We start from the raw sequence: 21604 nt of genomic DNA on the forward strand, positions 1-21604 counted from the left end.
TCCAAATTTTTTTTATACTCCAAAATCTGTGCACGAAAACTCGAGGTGTTATAAATAATCAGCTGCCATGTGGTAATCATAAAAAACGCTCAAGGGTAAATTTTCTCGGGCAGCAATATCCAATACGCTAGATTACAATTTTTGCCCGACTGCAATATCCAATACGCTAGACTGCAATCCATAAATTGCAGTGTAACGTTTATACTATTGCAGTGTAGCGTTTATAACATTGCAGGATACGTGATGTCACGGTGTCACTTTAAGAGGTGTTATGATTTTAATGCACCTCTATATATATATATATATATATATATATATATATATATATAGGAAAATGATCAATACAAAACTTGATCTCAATACAAAATCCAGACCAAATCCTGACCATGAGATTTGACAATCCAATGGTCAATAATTAAACAAAAACACGGAGGGTCATTGTAAAGCAGTTTTAGGTCATATTATAAACTTTGGGTTTGAGGTCATGTTAAGATCATTTCATGTCATCATTACTATAATGACGTAAAAATAAGCTTACAATGACCTAAAAATGACTTTTGTATGCTTGGTTCTGCATTTTTGTATTAAGAATGGTTTTGCATGGATCAAAACCCCCTATATATATATATATATATATATATATATATATATATCACAAATTCACCTCTTAATGCCGAACTAGAGACCAAATTAGGACCATTAGATCTTATTTTTGATGGATTAGATGAGTTGTTGTTGTGTTATTTTTCCCATTCATTACATATAGTATTTACTTCAACTGAGAGGCATGTCATAACACATTATGAAGTACTCCCTCCGTCTCATAGTAAATGTCACACTTTCCTTTTTAGTTTGTCCCACAAAAGATGTCACATTTCCTCTTTTGGAAAAAGTTTCCTCTCACATCAATTATCAAATTATATTTTCTCTCGCCACTTAACACACAAAACATCTCCTAAAATCTGGTGCCATCTCCTAAGTGTGCCATCTTCTTTGGGACGGAGGGAGTAATAAACTAGTGGAATGAAGTAATAAAATAATGGAATGAAGTAATAGCCTAGTCGAATGAAGTAATATAAAAAGCTAAATAAACTAAATAATCTAGTTGATTGAAATAATAACCAAGTTGAATGGAGCAATAAACTAGTTAAATGAAGTAATATCTTGTCTGAATGAAGTAATATGAAAACTAAATAACCTAGAAGAATGAATTAAGTAAAAACCTATTTGAATGAAGTAATATCATGATTGAATGAAGTAATAAGTTCATTACTACCGCTTGACGTTTAACATAGTTAATATTGTATTTCAATAAAATGTCATATTTACTTCATTATTACCGCTTAACGTTTAACACAGTTAACTGGATTTCAATAACAAGTCAAAATTACTTCATAACATACGTTCATTTAGTTCATTATTTAGTGAATATAGTTCATTACTACCACATTTAGAGCGTCTCCACCGTTTCAGTCGCTTGTTGCTGCCCCTTCCGGTCCAGCCGCCGTCGCGACTCGTGCACCTCCAATGGACAGTCAGTCACCCTCCCAGCGTCGTCACCAGTTGCAGCGTCGTAGCACTGCCGGACACCGCTCGCCGTACTGCAGCGTAGTTGTTCGCCTTCGTCCTGCAGCCGCCTCTGTTGTCCGCCTAGCCATTCGTCATTGCCGCCGCTCGAGCATCCCTCCATCGCTCGCTGTCCGCCGCCGCTGCAGAGCTATATATATATATATATATATATATATAATGGGACTCATATATATATTTATATTGTGCTCTGCATATTGAAGAAGAACTGTGTGTTGATATTTTCATCTTTACTACTTGTGTGATGTACTATTTCGATTATTTCAATTATTTAAATTGTTTCATTGTTGTTGGTTGATGGAGTGGTTGTGACTTGTGACAAGGTGGTGATATGAGCAATATAAATGATATTCACAAGGTCGATGTTTAGTACTAGAAAAATTGATAATTCATCAATGCTAAATCTTGGGGTTTTGAATGTTATGGTACTATGGTAAGTACCAAATCATTTGTGTTTAACAATTCAAGTTAGTTTAATATTTTTTGTAATCCTTGGATTAGTGTGACCTTATACCCTTTAATTTAGAAATTACCGAACATAGAACTTGTTATAAAAAAGGGCTTGGACGTGCGATATCAAGCTTCTTCTATGGACGATCTAGCCTCCATTCTATTATTATCTTATGGAGGATCTAGCATCAATTATGTACATATCTTATATGCATGATCTAGCCTCCATTTTGTTATTATTATATGGACGACCTACCTTCCATTCTGTACATATTTCATGGGGATGATCCAGCCTCCATTCCGTGATATCTTATGGATGGTCTGGCATCTATTCATAAAATATATATCAATGGTTGATCTAGCCTCCATCTCAACTCATACGGATGGCCTAGCTTCCATCTTTGAATAATCTGTTATGAATTTCTAAAACTCTCAAAGTAGGAGTTTAAGACTCATTATATGTCTGACGGTATATTTTTGGAAATATTCGATGTGTTTTAAGCTTAAAAACAACTGGTCAATGTTACATGTTTATGAGAATGTGTAAGGAAGTAGTAATATTAAATACTCCCTCCGTTCCTTGTGTAAGGAAGTAGTGTGGTACTTTATGCTCTTATAAGAATCTTGGAAGTTTTCATGTCGCAATTATGGATTACCATTTGAAATGATGAAATGCTAAATGAGAGCTATTTGAATACTAAGTGAGTTAATTGAAGCTCGATATGTGATCATGTAAAGTTCTACTACTTGTTACAAAGGTGTGGATACACATGAAATTAAATGACGTGTTCAAGTTTTCTTTTCGTTGAATCATATTAACCTTAACTGTTATTACAGGTTATTTATATATCTTTTATTTGAGAAGTTTACCTTATAATATGTGAATATACATACTACTGAGCTTTTAAAGCTCATCACTTTTTGGATTGTTTGTTTTGCAAATAAAACCCCTCCTACTCTAAGCAGTTCCCATCAAATCACCAGTCTTACAATTTTGGTTACCTTTTTATTGTTGTGTATTTTTGTTCATTTATAGACAAGTTGACTGTTTCAGAAAATTATGTTCAAGTCTTGTTGGCAATATCAACTTTTTAAAATAAGAAGGAAAAGAGTTTTATTTGTTTTCAACTGCCCTTTCTTTTGTTAATCACACAATAAAGTGACATCGCTTATTCAGTTTTAGCTAGTTGAGTTAATGTTATAAAATTTTGGTATCAGAGCCTATAGAACTGATGAATCCGCGAATTTCTGATGGTGATGAATGCTTGTAAAAATAAATGAAGATCAACACACAGAGATTTACGTGGTTCGATTTACTGAGGTAAATCTACATCCACGGGAAGAAAAGAGGGCAGAATTGTATTGCTTGATCTGTTTTCTACAGCTAACAATACAGACTTGCTATTTGCTATATTCTCTCTAGAGAGCTTAACAGAAGTTAACCGACCTTTATCTATCTGACCTAGGTTCTATTTATACATTGAACCTAGATCGTGGCATGCAGCATTTATTAGGTAGTGGATGTCGTGGAGGTCGTGGCGACCTTGCATGGGTCCACTATCCTGCATGAGTTAATGACTGCTTGACACCACTAAATAGATCGTCGGTGTAGCGGAAGTGGAAATCTTGCAGGAGTCCACTATTTCCTAGTTCGGTCGAATACTGAGACCGGACTGCTGAATTATTGCCGAGCAGCTTTTGCCGATCTGAGAGTAGAGCTTGATGCCGACCAGAGAGCAGAGTTTGATTGGTTGGCTTTTACCGAGCTGTAGGCTGGGGCCGAACTCTGTGGTTGTGCCGAACTGAACTCTTGAGTCACGCCGGACTGATACTCTTTAGCCATGCCGAACTGATACTCTTTCTTGGGCTTTACTGCTGTTGGGCTTGTTTAGTACGTACTCCATCACTACCCCCCCCCGAAAAGTGAAGTGAATCACTTCGGCATTCTGGATAAAGGTACGGGGTAAGTTGATGTTTGTCCTCGGTCTGATGAAGTGAACTCTTCTTTGACCGGACTTGGTTTGTGTCCTAATTTGGCGAGTTTTATCGCTCGGATCGAACTTTCCGTTGTCCTAATTTGGGGATCGGACTTTCCCTTGTCCTAATTCGGCGAGTTTTATCGCGTGGATCGGACTTTCCCTAGTCGTAATTCAGGCAAGTTTTATCGCGAGAATCAGACTTTTGTTGCAGTTCGTTTCAGACGAAGTGCTTGATTCTTAAGCTGAATTGTGGTCTTGTATCCTCTTTAGAAGCTTGGACTTCACAATTGTTGGCTTATTGCAGCTCGTTTCAGACGAACTGCTTGTTTAAGCTGAATTGTGGTCTTGTATCTTCTGTAGAAGCTTTGACTTCACAATCGTTGGCTTATTGCAGCTCGTTTCTGACGAACTGCTTGTTTAAGCTGAATTGTGGTCTTGTATCTTCTGTAGAAGCTTTGACTTCACAATCGTGTGCTTGTATTTGTTCTAAGAAGGGGATCAGCCTTCGAAGAACAAGATACCTCAGTAACATTTGTAAGAGACGACACGCACAGAGACAGACAAAACACACAGACAAAACGCACAGAGAAAAAAAAAGACTAAGCAAACCAAATAAAGCACATTGAGCAAACAGGACTCAAGACTGACTGACCGGACTGTCTCTTACAAATGGAACTTTTTGAGGTTGGAAAGGTGCCATGTTCGGGGTACCTGTTCTCCTGACATGTGAGCCAATTTGTAAGACCCTTTGCCGAGGACTTCTGACACCCGATACGGACCTTCCCATGTGGGTTCGAGCTTGCCCAGCTTTTCTGCTCGGCTTACTTCGTTGTTTCTCAGGACGAGATCTCCCACTTGAAATTGCAGCTTCTTCACCCTTTGGTTGTAATACCGGGCTACTTGCTCCTTGTATTTGGCTGCTTTTATGCATGCCAATTCTCTTCTTTCTTCGGCAAGATCTAGCTCGGCTCTCAGTCCGTCGTTATTCATTTCTGAGGAGAAATTTAGAGTTCGGGGACTTGGTACGCCGATCTCCACCGGAATCACGGCTTCAGTGCCGTACACCAGACTGTACGGAGTTTCACCGTTGGAGGTTGTGGGTGTAGTTCGGTAGGACCATAGGACTTGAGGGAGATTTTCTACCCATTGTCCTTTGGCTTGTTCTAACCGAGCTTTTAACCCTTTCACCAGGATACGATTTGTTACCTCCGTTTGTCCGTTTGCTTGTGGATGAGAGACCGAAGTGAACCGCTGTTGAATATTCAGCTCTTGGCACCAATTCTTGAACGTCTTGTCGGTGAACTGAGTCCCGTTATCCGAGATGAGGATGTGGGGTATGCCAAATCGGCACACTATGTTCTTCCAGACGAAATCCAATGCCTTCGAGCTCGTTATCGTAGCTAATGGTTCAGCTTCCACCCACTTCGTAAAGTAGTCCACAGCAACGATTAGGAATTTCATTTGCCGAGGAGCTTGAGGAAGTGGTCCCACTATGTCTATGCCCCATTGCATGAAAGGCCAAGGGCTTTGCATAGTGGATAGATCGGTCTGCGGCATTCTTGGGATATTTGCATGGATTTGGCACTTCGGGCATGTCTTGACGAGCTGCACTGCTTCTTGTACCAAGGTTGGCCAATAATATCCCCATCTTAGAACTTTTTTAGCTAAAGCTCTAGCTCCGATGTGGCTGCCGCACGATCCTTCATGAACTTCTCTGAGGATGTAGTCCGTCTCTTCTGGTCCTACGCACCGCAATAACGGCTGGAGATAAGACTTTCTAAAGAGGACTCCTTCATGAAGTTCGTACCGAAGTGCTCGGCACGTGATCTTCCGAGCTTCTCTCTTATCCTCGGGCAACTGTCCTTGATCCAGATACTGCAAGATCGGCGTCATCCAGTTCGGCGAGCTGGATACTGAATGTACCTCGGCTTCATTAATGCTTCGATGCATTAATTCTTCCGCCTTTGAGCTCGGATCTGAGGCCAACTTACTTAAGGTATCTGCTCGGCTATTTTCCGTTCTGGGAACGCGGATTATCCGAAAATAGGAGAAACTTCGGCTGATGCTTTGCGCTTTGTCCAAATACTTCTTCATTCTCTCGTCACGAGCTTCACTTGTACCCAACATGTGATTTACTATGACTTGTGAATCACAATGGACTTTGAGAGATTTGACGAGCAGACTTTGCGCTAACTGGAGTCCGGCAAGGAGGGCTTCGTACTCGGCTTCATTATTAGTAGTGGGGAATAGGAACCGAAGTGAGTAGGTTACCTCGTGTCCGTCGGGAGCGACGAGTAAAATACCAGCTCCACTTCCCATCTTGTTTGAAGCTCCATCTACGAATCCGCTCCAGCAGTCTGGCGGCTCTACTTCGGATTCCAAGGGCTGTGCTAGTTCGGCATTGGCAGACTTTTCCTGTTCGGCAATGACAGGGATTGCTTGATCGAACTTGGCCTCTGTAAGAAAATCTGCCAAGGCTTGTCCCTTGATGGCTTTCCGAGGTAGGTACTCGATCGAGTGTTCTCCCAGCTCTATGGCCCATTTGGCGATTCTGCCTGATGCTTCTGGCTTGGTCAAAACTTGCCGAAGAGGCAGATCGGTTAAGACACATACCTTGTGAGCATAGAAGTATGGCCGCAGTCTCCTTGCTGCATTTACTAACGCCAGAGCAATTTTTTCCAGAGGTTGATACCTTGTTTCTGGACCTCTTAATGCTCGGCTTGTAAAGTAGATGGGAAACTGCTTTAGGCCTTCTTCTCGTACAAGCACCGCGCTGATGGTTTGATCTGATGCCGCTAAGTATAAGAATATTACTTCGGCTTCGGTTGGAGCAGAGAAAATAGGAAGCTCGGCTAGATATCTTTTGAGCTCGTCGAAGGCCTTTTTCTGCTCGGCTCCCCACTCGAACTTTGGTGCCTTTTTCAACACCTTGAAGAACGGCAGTTGCTTTTCGGCTGCTTGGGAAAGGAATCGATTCAGTGCGGCTAGACATCCAGTTAGCCTTTGCACGTCATGTATAGACTTCGGCATTGCCATGTTCTGAATGACTTGAACTTTTGAGGGGTTTGCCTTGAGTCCGTCCTTTGAAACCAAACAACCCAGAAACTTTCCCGAATCTACCAAAAAGGTACATTTTTGGGGGTTGAGTTTGAGGTTGGCTTTTCGGAGCACGTTGAGAGTAGATTTGAGGTTGTCTTCGTACTCCGAAGTGCTTTTGCTTTTGACAACTATGTCGTCGACATACACTTCAACCTGTTTTCCGATTAGGTGCCGAAAAAGCTTGTCTACCATCCTTTGATAAGTGGCTCCGGCATTCTTTAAACCGAATGGCATCTTTTTATAAGCGAAAATGCCGAAATCGGTAATGAAAGCTGTTTTCGGAGCGTCACTCTCATCCATCAACACTTGGTGATATCCTTTGTATAAATCAAGAAAACAGAAAATTTCGAAGCCGATCAAAGCTTCTACTTTTTTATCTATATTCGGAAGGGGATTGCAATCTTTTGGACAGTGCTTGTTTAGATCGGTAAAATCTATGCACATCCGCCATCCTCCTCCTTTTTTCTTGATCATCACAGGATTGGCCACCCAAGAAGGATATTTCACCTCGAATAGTACATCCGCTTTTAGTAATTGGCGGACTTCGTCATGGATGACTTGGCTTCTTTCTGCCGCAAAGAGTCTTTGCTTCTGTTTTACTGGCCGGATTGAAGGATCAATATTTAACCGATGAGTGATTACCTCGGGGGGCACTCCGGTCATGTCCAACGGAGACCATGCAAAGACATCTTTGTACTCCTTGAGGAGCTGAATGGTCTTTTCCCGGAGTAGAGGCGTTCCTGCGAAGCCGACCTTGACCGTTCTGGATGGATCATCTTCGTATAACTGAACGGTCATTGAGTTCGGCTCTGAAGTGACTTCGGTCATCTCGCTTGCCTCTGACTCCGGTTGCTGTGATTGCTATGCTTGATGGTGCCGAACTGATTGCTCGGCACTTTTAAGCGCAATCTGCAGACATTCTTTTGCTCTCTTTTGATCACCTCGGATGACCGCTATCCCACCTTTAGTGGGGATCTTGATGGTGAGGTGATAAGTAGAGCAAATGGCCCGAACTGTGTTGAGCCAGTCCCTCCCCAGGATGATGTTGTACGGAGACCGAGCTTTCACCACAAAGAACTCGATCATCGTATTGGAGCTTGTAGGCGCTTTTCCCACCGTGATCGGAAGGCTGATAATACCTTCAGGGCGGGTGTCCTCCTGGGCGAAACTTTTCAGAGGAAGTGGAGCCGGACAGAGCCGAGCTGGATCCACTTCCATTTTATCGAAACATTCTTTAAAAAGAATGCTGACTGACGCTCCTGTATCCACAAATACTCTGTGGATCAGTTTGTTTGCCACTCCGGCTTGAATGACAATAGCGTCTTGGTGAGGAGAGATGGCTGGGACGGGATCGGCATCTGAAAATGTAATCACTTCGTCTTTCTTCAGCCTTTTATGTGTTGGCTCCTCTTGATTGGAACCTCTGCGTTCTGCTTTTAGGGACGACTTAGTCTTTCCGGCAGGGAGAGCATCAATAGTCAGGATTACTCCATCGTATTGCAGGCTCGTCGTCGTCTTCGGGATCCTCATGCCTTTTCGGATCCTGAGGATTGCAGTTCGCACCTCTCTGCCTTTTGTTCTTTTTCGGCTGCTTGCTTTGGTATTTTTTTAACGTTCCTGTTTTCACAAGAACATCAATACCTGCAGCCAAATCTCGGCACTCCTCGGTATCGTGACCGTGGGTTTGATGGAAGGAGCAATATTGATCCTGAGGTCGCCGCGCGGCTGATTTCGTCATCCGCTTTGGTCTTTCGAACATATCGGAATGTAGTTCGAAAATTTCCGCTCTTGACTTGTTCAGTGGTACGAACTGAGCGGGCGGCTTCTCGGGATTGAGACGGGGTCCCAATCTGTCTTGCACCGGAGCCCTTTGAATTCTTTCAAATGGAGTCCGGCGAGGATGCCCCCGATCGCTATGATCGGGCTTCCTTCTGTCTTCTCGGGACGATGAGCTGTCTAACGACCGTTTGAGACGGTCTGCCTCATCGGCCCGGGAGTACTGGTCCGCAATGTCCCACATTTCCTGAGCTGTCTGCGGACCGCACTCAACGAGTTTCCTGTAGAGAGCTCCGGGCAGGATTCCATTTTGGAATGCCGAGATGACAAGCAGATCGTTGAGATCGTCTACTTGCAGGCATTCCTTGTGGAATCTTGTCATGAAGTCGCTGATTTTTTCGTCGCGACCTTGACGAATGGAAAGCAGCTGAGCCGAAGTGATCCGGGCTTCCGCTTTCTGAAAGAACCTCCTGTGGAAAGCATCCATTAGATCTCGGTAGGATCTAATGCTGCCTTGAGGAAGGCTGTCGAACCATCTTCTGGCGTTCCCGACGAGCAGCTCGGGGAACAGCTTGCACATGTGGACCTCATTGAGACCCTGGTTCGCCATATTATATTGATAGCGTCCCAAGAAGTCATGAGGATCCTCTAGCCCGTCATAAGTGATTGACGGTGTCCGGTAGTTCCGCGGCAAAGGAGTTCGGGTGATGTCGTCCGAGAACGGAGTCTTTAATGCTCCGTACATGGCGAACCCGACATCTCTTCGGTGCGGAGGAGATGGAGTTCTCCTGTGGTTCCGGTACCGAGGAGGAACAGGAACATGTCGGGGTTGAGGATTCTTTCTTCTGGAAGACACGTCACTACTGCGGTAGTGACTTTCATGTCTGGATGAGGAGGGAGAATCCGCCGTTGTCTTCTCCGGCTGTTGGCTCTTCTGCAGGAAGGTTAAGAACTCCTCCTGCTTCTCGGCCAAGAACAGCTTGACAGCTTCATTTAAATCGGGCTGCTGGGAAGACTCGGTGTGACGACTCCTGGAGTGGCTTGTTCCTTCTTCGTGAGAACCGGAGGTAGATGTCTCCCGAGGCCGTTTTTCAGACCTGCAAGCTGGACTAGCTTCCTCACGGTTTTCACGAACGGTATTACGGGTGTTATGTGATCTGGTATGCATTTTTTTTTTTGGGGAGGAAAAAGGGTCAAAAATTCGCTTTATCACAAATTTGGTTCTCTGTTTCCCACAGACGGCGCCAGTGATGAATCCGCGAATTTCTGATGGTGATGAATGCTTGTAAAAATAAATGAAGATCAACACACAGAGATTTACGTGGTTCGATTTACTGAGGTAAATCTACATCCACGGGAAGAAAAGAGGGCAGAATTGTATTGCTTGATCTGTTTTCTACAGCTAACAATACAGACTTGCTATTTGCTATATTCTCTCTAGAGAGCTTAACAGAAGTTAACCGACCTTTATCTATCTGACCTAGGTTCTATTTATACATTGAACCTAGATCGTGGCATGCAGCATTTATTAGGTAGTGGATGTCGTGGAGGTCGTGGCGACCTTGCATGGGTCCACTATCCTGCATGAGTTAATGACTGCTTGACACCACTAAATAGATCGTCGGTGTAGCGGAAGTGGAAATCTTGCAGGAGTCCACTATTTCCTAGTTCGGTCGAATACTGAGACCGGACTGCTGAATTATTGCCGAGCAGCTTTTGCCGATCTGAGAGTAGAGCTTGATGCCGACCAGAGAGCAGAGTTTGATTGGTTGGCTTTTACCGAGCTGTAGGCTGGGGCCGAACTCTGTGGTTGTGCCGAACTGAACTCTTGAGTCACGCCGGACTGATACTCTTTAGCCATGCCGAACTGATACTCTTTCTTGGGCTTTACTGCTGTTGGGCTTGTTTAGTACGTACTCCATCAAGAACAAATCTTATTCAAGTAAGGTCGTGTGTTCTGTAACCTTTTGCTCAATCCTATCGCTTGTGCTTGTCTCTAGCTTCAAGCCTTTTTTTTGCAGTTCAGAATACAAGTTTAGCATTATGATATCTTTCGATGGCTTAGCTCCGTTTGTTCTCTCCGTGAGTTAGGTACCTAGTGTTTCCTTTAAAGATTATGACCTAAGGGAATTTTTGTTAAGTAGGTCTTTTGGAATATTATTATGTTTCAAATTAGCTATCTCTTTTGACATTTTATATTAATGACTCCCTGTTTGTACCATTACTATTGTCGAAATCTAGCCTTCGTTAGAGCATCCACAACGAGCGTCGCCCGCGTTCCGCGTTTCGTGCCAGAGGAACAAAACGGGCGCGCGACGCGTTTCGGACATGCGTTCCGTGCCCAGGACGTGCCCATGCCATGCCGTGTGCCGTCGTCGCGAGACGCGGCACGGCCTCCGTCGCCACGTGCTTCGGCGACGTGGCGCGTCCCTGCGTCGTGCGTGACGCCCACTCGCCGGCCCGCGTGTGGGCGTCGTCATTTATGACGCAATAAATCTTTTTTTAAATCAAATTTATAAAAAAAAATTTAAAAATGTGTAAACGGTAATATTACCGTTTTATATAAGTTTTTTCATTTTTTTTATTTTATTTTTTTTATTTTTTTACTCTATAAATACTCCTAATTCATCCTCATTTCACACACAACTACACATCTATTCTTCCTAAAATCAACTTCATTTCCTCTCCAATTTTCATCTAACATCTCATCAAAAAATGTCCGGCGACGGCAACTCCGGCGGTGGCGGCTCCGGCGGGTGGGATCTCAACACGTTTACCGATTGGGATACCATGTACAACACACTTGGTGGTTCCGGGCACGGCGGGTGACGCCGGGTGGGTATCAACCACCCACTTTCGACGTGGATGCATACGCTCGACCCTCCGCCCCGCGTATTCGCAGGGATTATCCCAGATTCGGGAGGATTTCCCCGTTGAACCAACTCTGGGAGGAGGCCGAGGCGGGCGAGGAGGAGGAGGGGGAGGAGGCCAAGGCGGTGGAAGTTCCAGGGCGGAGTCGGAGGTGGGCGAGGAGGAGGAGGAAGAAGAGGAGGATCAAGGCCGGCATCCATACAACAACAACGAAACGATGGCGGTGTACAACGCCTGGATCACCGTCTCGTACGATCCCATCGTCGGGAATCAACAAGCCCACAAGCGCTTCTAGGAAAAGGTCACCGAGATCTACCACCAGATTAAGCCGAAAGGCTCCCGGAAGCGCACATATACAATGCTCCGCTCTCACTTTGGCCGAGTCGACAAACGGGTCAAAATATTCTGCGGCATCTACTCGACCGAAGCGGCGTACTACCAAAGCGGAGCTTCGGGAGCCGACATTCCGAGGGCGACTTTATGCGTCTACAACCAGGACACCGTCAAACAATTCAGATTTGTTGATGTTTGGTTGGCTGTCAAGGACGATGAACGGCGGGTCGGCGGTGTCCGCTCCAGCTCGGGCTCAACGTCGAAGCACACAAAGCACACAGCGAGTGGCCAATACTCGTCTGGTGACATCGGTGAGGGCAGCGGCTGACAAGAGGGTGCACCGCAGGAGTTTGCGTGTACGGCGGGCGATGACGGGGGATCCTGCCGTGCGCGCCGTCGGCTGCAAGGGACGAAGGCGGCGAAGGCGGCTAGAGCGAGGAAGGGCCGAGGCGAATCAAGCCAGGCGGGCTCGGGGGGAGGCTCGAACACCCTTATGGCGGTGTACATGACCGCCACAATGGCGGACACTTCCCGCTTCTCGCCCTCCCAATACGCGGCCTGGTGGAAAGGAATTGTGCATATGGCAGCACAACTTAGCCTTCCGACTCCCCCTCCACCTCGACCGCCTTCGGGGGATGATTCGCCGGCGGAGTAGTTTTTTTATTTTCTTTAAATTAGTATTTTAAATTATGCAATGTTTAATTTTTTAGGATTTTAATAGTGTGTTTTTTACTTTTTAGAATTTTAAGTTGTAATTTTTTTATGTTGTGTATTTTTTAATGAAGTGTGTTTGTTTTAATTGAATTGGGTTGGAAATAAAAATAAAAAATGAAATTGAATGAATAGTAATTTAAGGAACGGTTAAGAAACGGATAAGGAATGGTTAAGAAACGGATAAGGAATGGAGGGTTGCAGGTTCCGTTCCTTAGTTAAGGAATGAAGTTAAAAAGTACAGTGGGCCCGCAAATAGTAGTTTAAGGAACGGTGGGGGAACAACGTAGTGTTGTTTGTACCTGAAATAGGTTACTCTTTCAAATGATATGTGATAATAAAATAGATGAGCTATATGCATTATGTGTGTTTAAGTTTGTAGCTTGTGTGATAACTGAATATAGTTAATGTAACGCCCCATTTTTCTAGACCTAATTTGTGAACCCTAAATTACTGGTTTAATGATATTATTGCAAATTCCGTGAACTAATTGCTAGTGAATTAATTGTTGAGTGAAATTTGTCGTTGGACTACAAGTTGTGAAATAAAATATTTCGCGAATTTAAATAATTCCTTTCCGTGAGGAATATATTTATTGAACTCAATTTGCGTACTAGATCGAATAATTGGACAATAATATAAAGGTCCAGTCCGTGATAAATAAATTATGTACTACACAATTTAAAATAAAATACAATGGACCGTGAATTAAAGATTCTCCTTGATATTAATTCAATTACTAAATAAAGATCCTACAGATATCTTCATCCTCCGTAATGAGATATTCATCCTCCATAATCTACAAATAAAATACCAAATAAATTCAATTAAATCAAAAATAAGGAAAAAAATGAAATAAAAACAAACCTCCCCCTCAATACACGTCTAAACCGTTTCCCCCTCTCCCCACTCCCTAAATCTCTCCATACCAATTAACCACCCCCTCTCTATAATACTTCTTCACAATCATTCTTCCCTATTTTTAATTCGTTGCAACGACTCACAAGAACAAGGCAACTCTCACTCAATAGAGTACAAGCCGCAGCTCAAAGATCGAATTTGAATTCAAGTCGTTTGCAAGGACAAAACTACCTTTCTCTCCATTCCAATCTAGCCGAGTTCAAGGTAATCTGCAAAACATTACCTCTCACTATTCTACTAGTTTTGGATATCAAACCATTGCAAATTTTCTTTGGCAGAAACTGAAAAATTAAGAGGGGAGAGAACGGAAGCCGAAATCTCTTTTGTTCGAGCCATTTCATTCCCAATTAAAGGTACACCAATTCCCCTCAACAGTAGCCTCAATTTTGTGCACCTCATAAGCTCATAACCAATCTAACAATCTGATAATCAAAACAAAATCGAATAAAGATTGAACCTTTAACGAATCGGGTTGGTATCGGAGGCGTCGGGGCTGTATCGGGGTCAATCGGGGCAACGGAGTGGCAGAGACTGACCGACGGCTCTGGTGGAGTTTGGTGGTGCGACGACTGAACGCCGGGAGCGACGACCGCAGTGGCGTCTGACGGCGGCGGTGACTGAGGCGCAGAGCGACGGAGGAACGGCGGCTCGGCAGGATGGTTGTGTAGACGACGCAGCCAGCAGCAGCTCTGCCCGGCGGCGACGGAGCAGCGCCACGATGGCAGCACCAGTTCTCCCGGCGAGCGGTGGTCCACGGAGTGGTGGTCGACGCGTCCGGGAAGCGATGATGGAGCAGCCGGTGAATCGGAGGAGGCGACGGCAGATGGAGGATCTGTTCCGATTTGGGACGAGAGAGAAATCGAGATAGAGAGTGAGGAAGAGATAGACGTGAGTGAGGGATGAAGGAGAAGGTGGGAGTAAGGATTTGGGCCTTTGTAATTTTAAAGGATTTGGGCCTCAAATTAAATTGGAGAATTTATTAAATCTATGGGCTCCATTTAAATCTTTATGCCTTAAAATTTTATTTGGATGTATAAGGTGGGGAAGTAATTAAGCTTTGGGGCTTTTAAATAAATCTTTGGGCCGGTACTTAATCGTGACGGAATTATTTAATTAAATCCCGAATTAATTTTTGAAGTGTGAATAATATACCTCAGGCCCGGAATATATATATAATTTTCTTAACAAAGAGAAATAGTTGCGATAGTTTAATTGTTCACTTTTATAATTTTGGGGATTTTATTTCAATATCGTTGAGGAAAAAAAAATACGAGGAGTCAACGGAGGAATTAGGGGCGTAAGCGGCCGCCGAATAATCGAAAACCGAGAAAAAATGAGAGAAATAACTTTAATTAGGAGGCATGCATTTTTATTTATTTATTTATTTGAAAAGTGTGTTGATATATATACTATCTAAATGTTAAAGGTGAATCATTGCAAGTGAATCGCGAACGCAAAGGAAAGAAAATAGTTTCGGATTAAACACTCGAGGTGGGCTTTCTTTTAAATAAGGACAACGTCCTAAATATTTTAACGATGGAAATGAAACTGTATTTATCATGCCGTGATTTGTGTTTTAACGTGCCTATCTGATATGGCTATGTGCCATTGTTATATAAATCGAATTCGGGTCCTTGTAGGGCCGCAAACCCTACTTGGACTACTGTACACCTATGGTAGATCGTGTGCTAGCGTACGGGCTGGCCGGTCTAGTGGCTTGGTTTGTGGCCACATTCCAAGTCATGTATTGGCAGATATGGCTAACGTCTATGGGAAAATGACTGATCAGTCGACTTTTACTATGGGAAAATGATTTTAGTGCCTCGGGCCTTTCTAAAGCTAAACCCCGATGGTTACTTAAGTGTAGCATGATAAATTGACAACTTTTATTGAAAATGTTTTCGACGTGAGCCCACTGAGTATATTTTATAGTACTCAGCCCTGCATGTGTTTTCCCTATGTGCAGGTTGAGCGGCGACGAGGATGTGGTGGTGTTGAGCAAATGAATATAATATATTATTGATGTCTTTGAACCTTGAGTGTCGTTGTGTCTTCACACATGGCGTCACTCTTTCTCTTGGTCGTTTCCGTTGTGACGTGTCTTAAATTATGATTTATTTGGGCCGACAACTTTAATTGTTGGGGTAATGGATATTCTGAATTCCTTGTTGGATAATATTAAACTCTTGGTTATTTATTTGGATATTAATTGTTGGTCCAACTTGTGTTGAAACCCTAATTCTTTTCGTCCGTTTCATTAAATTCTTTTCATCACGATCGCCCGTATTTAATAACCCTAAAGGGCGGTCGTGACAGTTTGGTATCAGAGCGAGGTTTCTTTCCGCTCTGGACCCAAGAGTCTTTTGGATTCAAAACCTATCCTTGAATTAATTGGCTAAAATGTTAAACCTCGAAGGCTCAACACCACAACTCGTCACGCCCAACCACGAAAGAAGCGGTAAGAATATATTGGCGATTTTTTTAAAATGAATTACCGAAAATTATTAAATTCGGTGGGAAAATGGTTCCTTGCAAAAATGGCAATTCTGGGCCTATTGGAATTTTAAAGTGAATGCTATGGCTTTTGGAAAATGTTGTGATCATATGGGATGTGAGACACTATGGGAGAATGTGATTGAAGGTGTTGATTGTTATGGATATTGAAGTGTGAAAATGAATCGCATGCTTGAGACGGGGACTTGTTATTACATGTTTGAACTGCGAATTTAATTTGAAGAACATATATGTTGAATACTTGAACGGCGAAAATTATAATGCATATTTTGTTGAAATCATATGATTTTGTAACTATGAAACGCAAACTATGACGCGTGTGTAGTTGCAATTACGTGATTGTGGTAGATATATGGACATGAATTGCATGATTTATGAAATGTGATTCCATGGGCGACGGATTGATTGAGTTACTATTTTAAATATTAATATAAGCTGGATGAAATGCTATGGAATGCCAAATGGTTTATATGGATAAACATGTTTGACTGTGCAATGTATAAATGACGTTTTATGTGATAGTACATGATTGATGAAATACTATAGAATCAATATGAAAGTGAAATGTTGAATTTTGAACCTTGTTGCAAACGTAGAACCCATATGAAGCTTGAATTAAGCAACGATCGAATATGTGTTGAAGTATGAGACTATGAACTATGTCTGGAAAACATAGAGTGCCTAAGAAGTATGCTAGGCTGAACGTGCTCGAACATAGTTGTAAGTTGATAATTGCAATATCACTTTCCTGAGTGATGGGACAAACGAGAAGATATACTTCGAATTAGACGGATTATTGTAATTGTCTATTGTTTCCCTGGATGATAAGGACAAAAAGAAAGGAAATTTCTAACGAGATCAGGACAAGAAGAAATGTTAGGTGATGTATCCTTACAACGACGAGAAATTGTGCATGCCATCAGATAAAGTGAATGCAATCGTGCATAACATGCTAATGCGACGACGCGTTACAAATAAGACAACACTTATGACACGTTAAGGCCGAGAGGGTTATTACCATGTTTTAATGAGCATGACCGCGAGGGCGTGCCAAAAACAATATGAAGGTGTGATCTTCAAGGACAACTAATGGTTGTAACGACACCGAGAGTCTTGACCTAGAATCTAGAGTTTTCGAGAACGCTTCTATTATCTTCGGGAAATGACGGAGTGCCACCTTTGTAGCTAGAATGGATGAATTTAATTGACGGTACTTACTTGGATTATCAGAAATTTCTTTCTATGAAGCTCCTTGACAATGGTATTCTTTTCGTGCATTTAGAACTTTTGATTGACCTGCAATTTGCAAGTGATGCATCACTGTTTCCTTTTAATGAAAGTAGTGACTCATTCTTTTTCCTCTTGAGTAATTTTCGGAGCCATTTTAAATCAAGGGCAATTTCAATAGTGCTCCTCATGTTGAAACCCATTCTGATCCAAGTAAGACTGTTAAATAGATTTCTAAATTCTTGATAGAAGACTCTCAAGGAAGACAATGGCTCGATCTCTGCAAACACAATATGAGGAATGGGTTTCGAGAGACTGATACAAAATGGTACACCAACAACACCAGGAGTCGAATATTTTTGCATCTATGCTTAGTTGTAGCAAGCGGCCGAAGAATCAAACGTTACGTCATACCAGACATTAGGTCTTGAGAAACAAAAGTCGAGAGAAGTCGTGTACATCAAATGATCACGTTTTGCAGCTCAGAATTTATGTAAGTGGTTGATCAAGGGAGATACGCATAACAACTGAGAGTCGGAGTATTAAGGTCGTCGCATAATATCATCGTTGTACGATAGTAATGGAATGAAAATACGAGTACCCTGATAGATTAAGATATACGAATGAAGGTCGTAGACGAGAGGAAATCGTCCAGCAAGTGGCGAAATTGAATCAACTAAAATGTGAAACAATCGAAAGGAGAAACGCGTGCAAGCAACATCACCATCACCTCATCCACCTAAGCTAGAATGGCATATTGAATAGTTGTTGCTAAAGCAAAATCCTCCTATATTCGATGGGATAGGAGAGCCAGCAAAGGCCGAGACTTGGATACGCGTATTGGAGAGCATCTTCGAATTCTTGAAGTGCACCGAGGAAGAGCAATTGATTTATGTAACCTACCAACTCACGGATTCGGCCGACTTTGGGTGGGACCAAGCAAGGGACCTGGCCCCTAAGAAAGTGGATACAATGACATGGGAGGACATTAAGGCAGAAATATACAACAAGTATACCCCAAAAAGTTACCGAAAGGTAAAGGCGGCTGAGTTTTACAACTTAACCCAAGGACGCATGTCGGTGACGGAATATGATCGCGCGCTCTGCGATATGACTCGGTATGCACCTGAACAAGTTGACACCGACGAGAAGCTGGCCGATAAGTTCCGTGAAGGTCTAAGGCATGAGATAAAGATGGCATTGGCTAGTCATGGGAGACTTACATACGCGGAAGCGTTAGTCCTCGCACTCGATGTTAAGGAAGCTATGCCCAAGGAGAGGGCGATGTGAAACACTACACTGGCACTGCCTCCACCACATTATTCTCGAGAGAAGAGAAAATGAGATGAAAAATAAGGCTCCCTATGAAAATAAGGGATACCAGCCCACCCAAAACCGACCACAGTATGGGGACAGACAAAATTTCTCTAACCAGAGGGGTGACTTCCGACCCAGACCACCACAATGCAATGTGTGCTCCAGGTACCATTTTGGAGAGTGTATGATGCAGAACACTACCAAGTGCTTTAATTGTGGGGGAAATGGTCACTTCTCTAGAGAGTGTCCGAGCAAGAATGCGGGGATGGGGTCAAGGCTAAACAATCAAGGATTCCGTCAGCAGTCGAGGGCACCACCGGCTGAACTAAGGATGAATCGTGATCAATCTCCGCGACAACAACAACCTCACCGCCCAAGACTTCCCTCCCAGGCTAGAGCATATGCGCTGAGCTCTAGAAAAAAAACCAAGACTGAACAAGGGAGTCACGAGAGCGGAAATTTGGCAGAACTATGTGTGGACACATTAAGTTGCCTGTTAATGAATCTGAACATAAGATGATGGTGACCTCACCAGTGGGAGGGGTAATAGAGATTTCTCGAACATGCTTGAACATAGAAATTGTTATGGGAGAACATAAGCTAGTCGCGCACGACTTACAAGTTATGGCCATGAAGGATGTCGATGTAATTTTGAGAATGGAATGGTTGACTACAAATTTTGCCACGATTCGATGTAAGGAGAGGCAAATATCGTTACAAGCCCCGGGAAAGGATCCAATCGTGTATCACGGGATCACGATGAACAGAAAAACGTTTATCATCTCCGCACTCCAAGCCACTACGATGTAGAGAAAAGAGCGTCCTGCCTATCTGGTCTATCTACAAGAAGATGAGAAGGAGGAAAGGAAAGTGGAGGATGTCGCTGTGGTACGAGAATTTCCAGACGTCTTTCCTGAAGCGTTACCTAGTCCACCGCCAGATCGACAATTGGAGTTCACAATTGACCTAGAGCCAGGGCCGGTACCAGTATCCAAGGCCGCATATCGAATGGCGCCAAAAGAGTTGGAAGAACTCAAGATACAACTACAAAAGCTTATGGAGTTGGATTTCATTAGACCCAGTGTTTCACCGTGGGGCGCGCCTGTGCTTTTTGTCAAGAAGAAGGATGGATCGATGAGAATGTGTATCGATTATAGAGAATTGAACAAGATGACTCTCAAGAACAAATATCCACTGCCGAGAATAGATGACCTATTTGATCAACTTCGAGGGGCTGGTGTGTTCTCAAAGATGGATTTAAGGTCCGGATACCATCAGTTGAGAGTTCGACGAGAAGACATACCGAAGACTGCTTTTTGCACGAGATATGGTCACTATGAGTTTGTGGTGATGCCGTTTGGATTGACGAATTCACCTGCAGTGTTCATGGATTTGATGAACCGGGTATTTCACCCATACTTGGATAAATTCGTTTTGGTATTCATAGATGATGTACTCGTCTACTCGAGGAATGAGAAGGAACACGAGGAGCACCTGCGAATCGCTTTGGAGACGTTGAGAAGTGAGAAGTTGTATGCCAAATTCAGCAAGTGCGAGTTATGGCTCAAGGAAGTGAACTTCCTTGGTCACATTGTGACAGTAGAGGGAATCCGAGTGGACCCCGCCAAGGTTGAGGCGGTACAGCAATGGAAAGTACCCTCGACACCAAACGAGATTCGGAGTTTCCTAGGCCTGGCAGGATACTACCGAAGGTTTATAGAGGGATTCTCGAAGATAGCGAGACCCATGACCCAACAACTCAAGAAGGGGGTAAAGGTCAATTGGACCCCCGAGTGTGAGGCAAGTTTTCAACTCTTGAAGGATAAGCTAACTAGTGCACCGATTCTAGCCGTTCCAGATCCTGGAGTGAACTACGTGGTATACACGGACGCTTCGAAGGTGGGACTTGGACGTGTATTGATGCAAAACAACAAAGTGATTGCTTATGCATCACGACAATTGAGGCCACACGAGTTGAACTATCCAACCCACGACTTGGAGTTAGCAGCGGCATTACACGCCTTAAAGATTTGGAGACATCACCTCTACGGAGTCCGATGTGAGATCTTCACGGATCACAAAAGTTTGAAGTACTTCTTCGAGCAGAAAGATTTGAATATACGGCAACGAAGATGGCTCGAATTGGTGAAGGACAACGATTGTGGCATCAATTACCACCCCGGCAAAGCAAATGTAGTGGCGGATGCTTTGAGCCGGAAGGACCATTCCCAACTGGCTACTTTTCTCTCCAAAGAAGAAAGCCTGATACGCGGATTTAGCAAGATGCGTTTGGAAGTGGTGAGGGCACCTGAAACAGTGGAATCACGAATCGCTACTTTAGTTATTGAACCTGATCTAAGGTCGAGAATTATTGAAGCACAACGGATGGATGCGAAATTGGAAGAATTTCGTGTAGAATTGCGAACCTGCGAATCTGGGAATTTTGGTGAAGAAGATGACAATGCCCTTACTTTCGAAGGAAGACTATGCATGCCGGATAACGAGGAGCTCAAAAATGAGGTTATGAGTGAAGCACATAAGACTCCTTACACCGCCCACCCAGGAAGTACGGAAATGTATCAAGACCTGAAGAAGTCCTTTTGGTGGAATGGTATGAAGAGAGACATAGCGTCATTCATCGAGAGATGTTTAGCTTGTCAGCAAGTGAAGGCTTTACATCAACGACCGTACGGAAAGTTGCGACCACTAGAATTCCCCGAGTGGAATGGGAGCACATCGCTATGGATCCCACAAGCTATCTCAAATTTACATAAGGGAGATAGATCGATTGCATGGAGTTCCAGTGACTATCACGTCCG

At 43.3% G+C, this 21604-nt stretch overlaps 1 long non-coding RNA gene across 1 annotated transcript; it reads right to left on the bottom strand.

The window, feature by feature from the left end:
• Window positions 1-13424: 13424 nt before the first annotated feature.
• Window positions 13425-14959, bottom strand: LOC121770617. Its single transcript, XR_006043773.1, has 2 exons — window positions 14185-14959; window positions 13425-13605 (listed from the first exon to the last, which is right to left on the bottom strand). It is a non-coding gene; the product is annotated as an uncharacterized LOC121770617 (long non-coding RNA).
• Between the last annotated feature and the right edge of the window lie 6645 nt (window positions 14960-21604).

Source organism: Salvia splendens, chromosome 16 (assembly GCF_004379255.2).
Source record: "Salvia splendens isolate huo1 chromosome 16, SspV2, whole genome shotgun sequence".
NCBI classification, from domain to species: domain Eukaryota; kingdom Viridiplantae; phylum Streptophyta; class Magnoliopsida; order Lamiales; family Lamiaceae; genus Salvia; species Salvia splendens.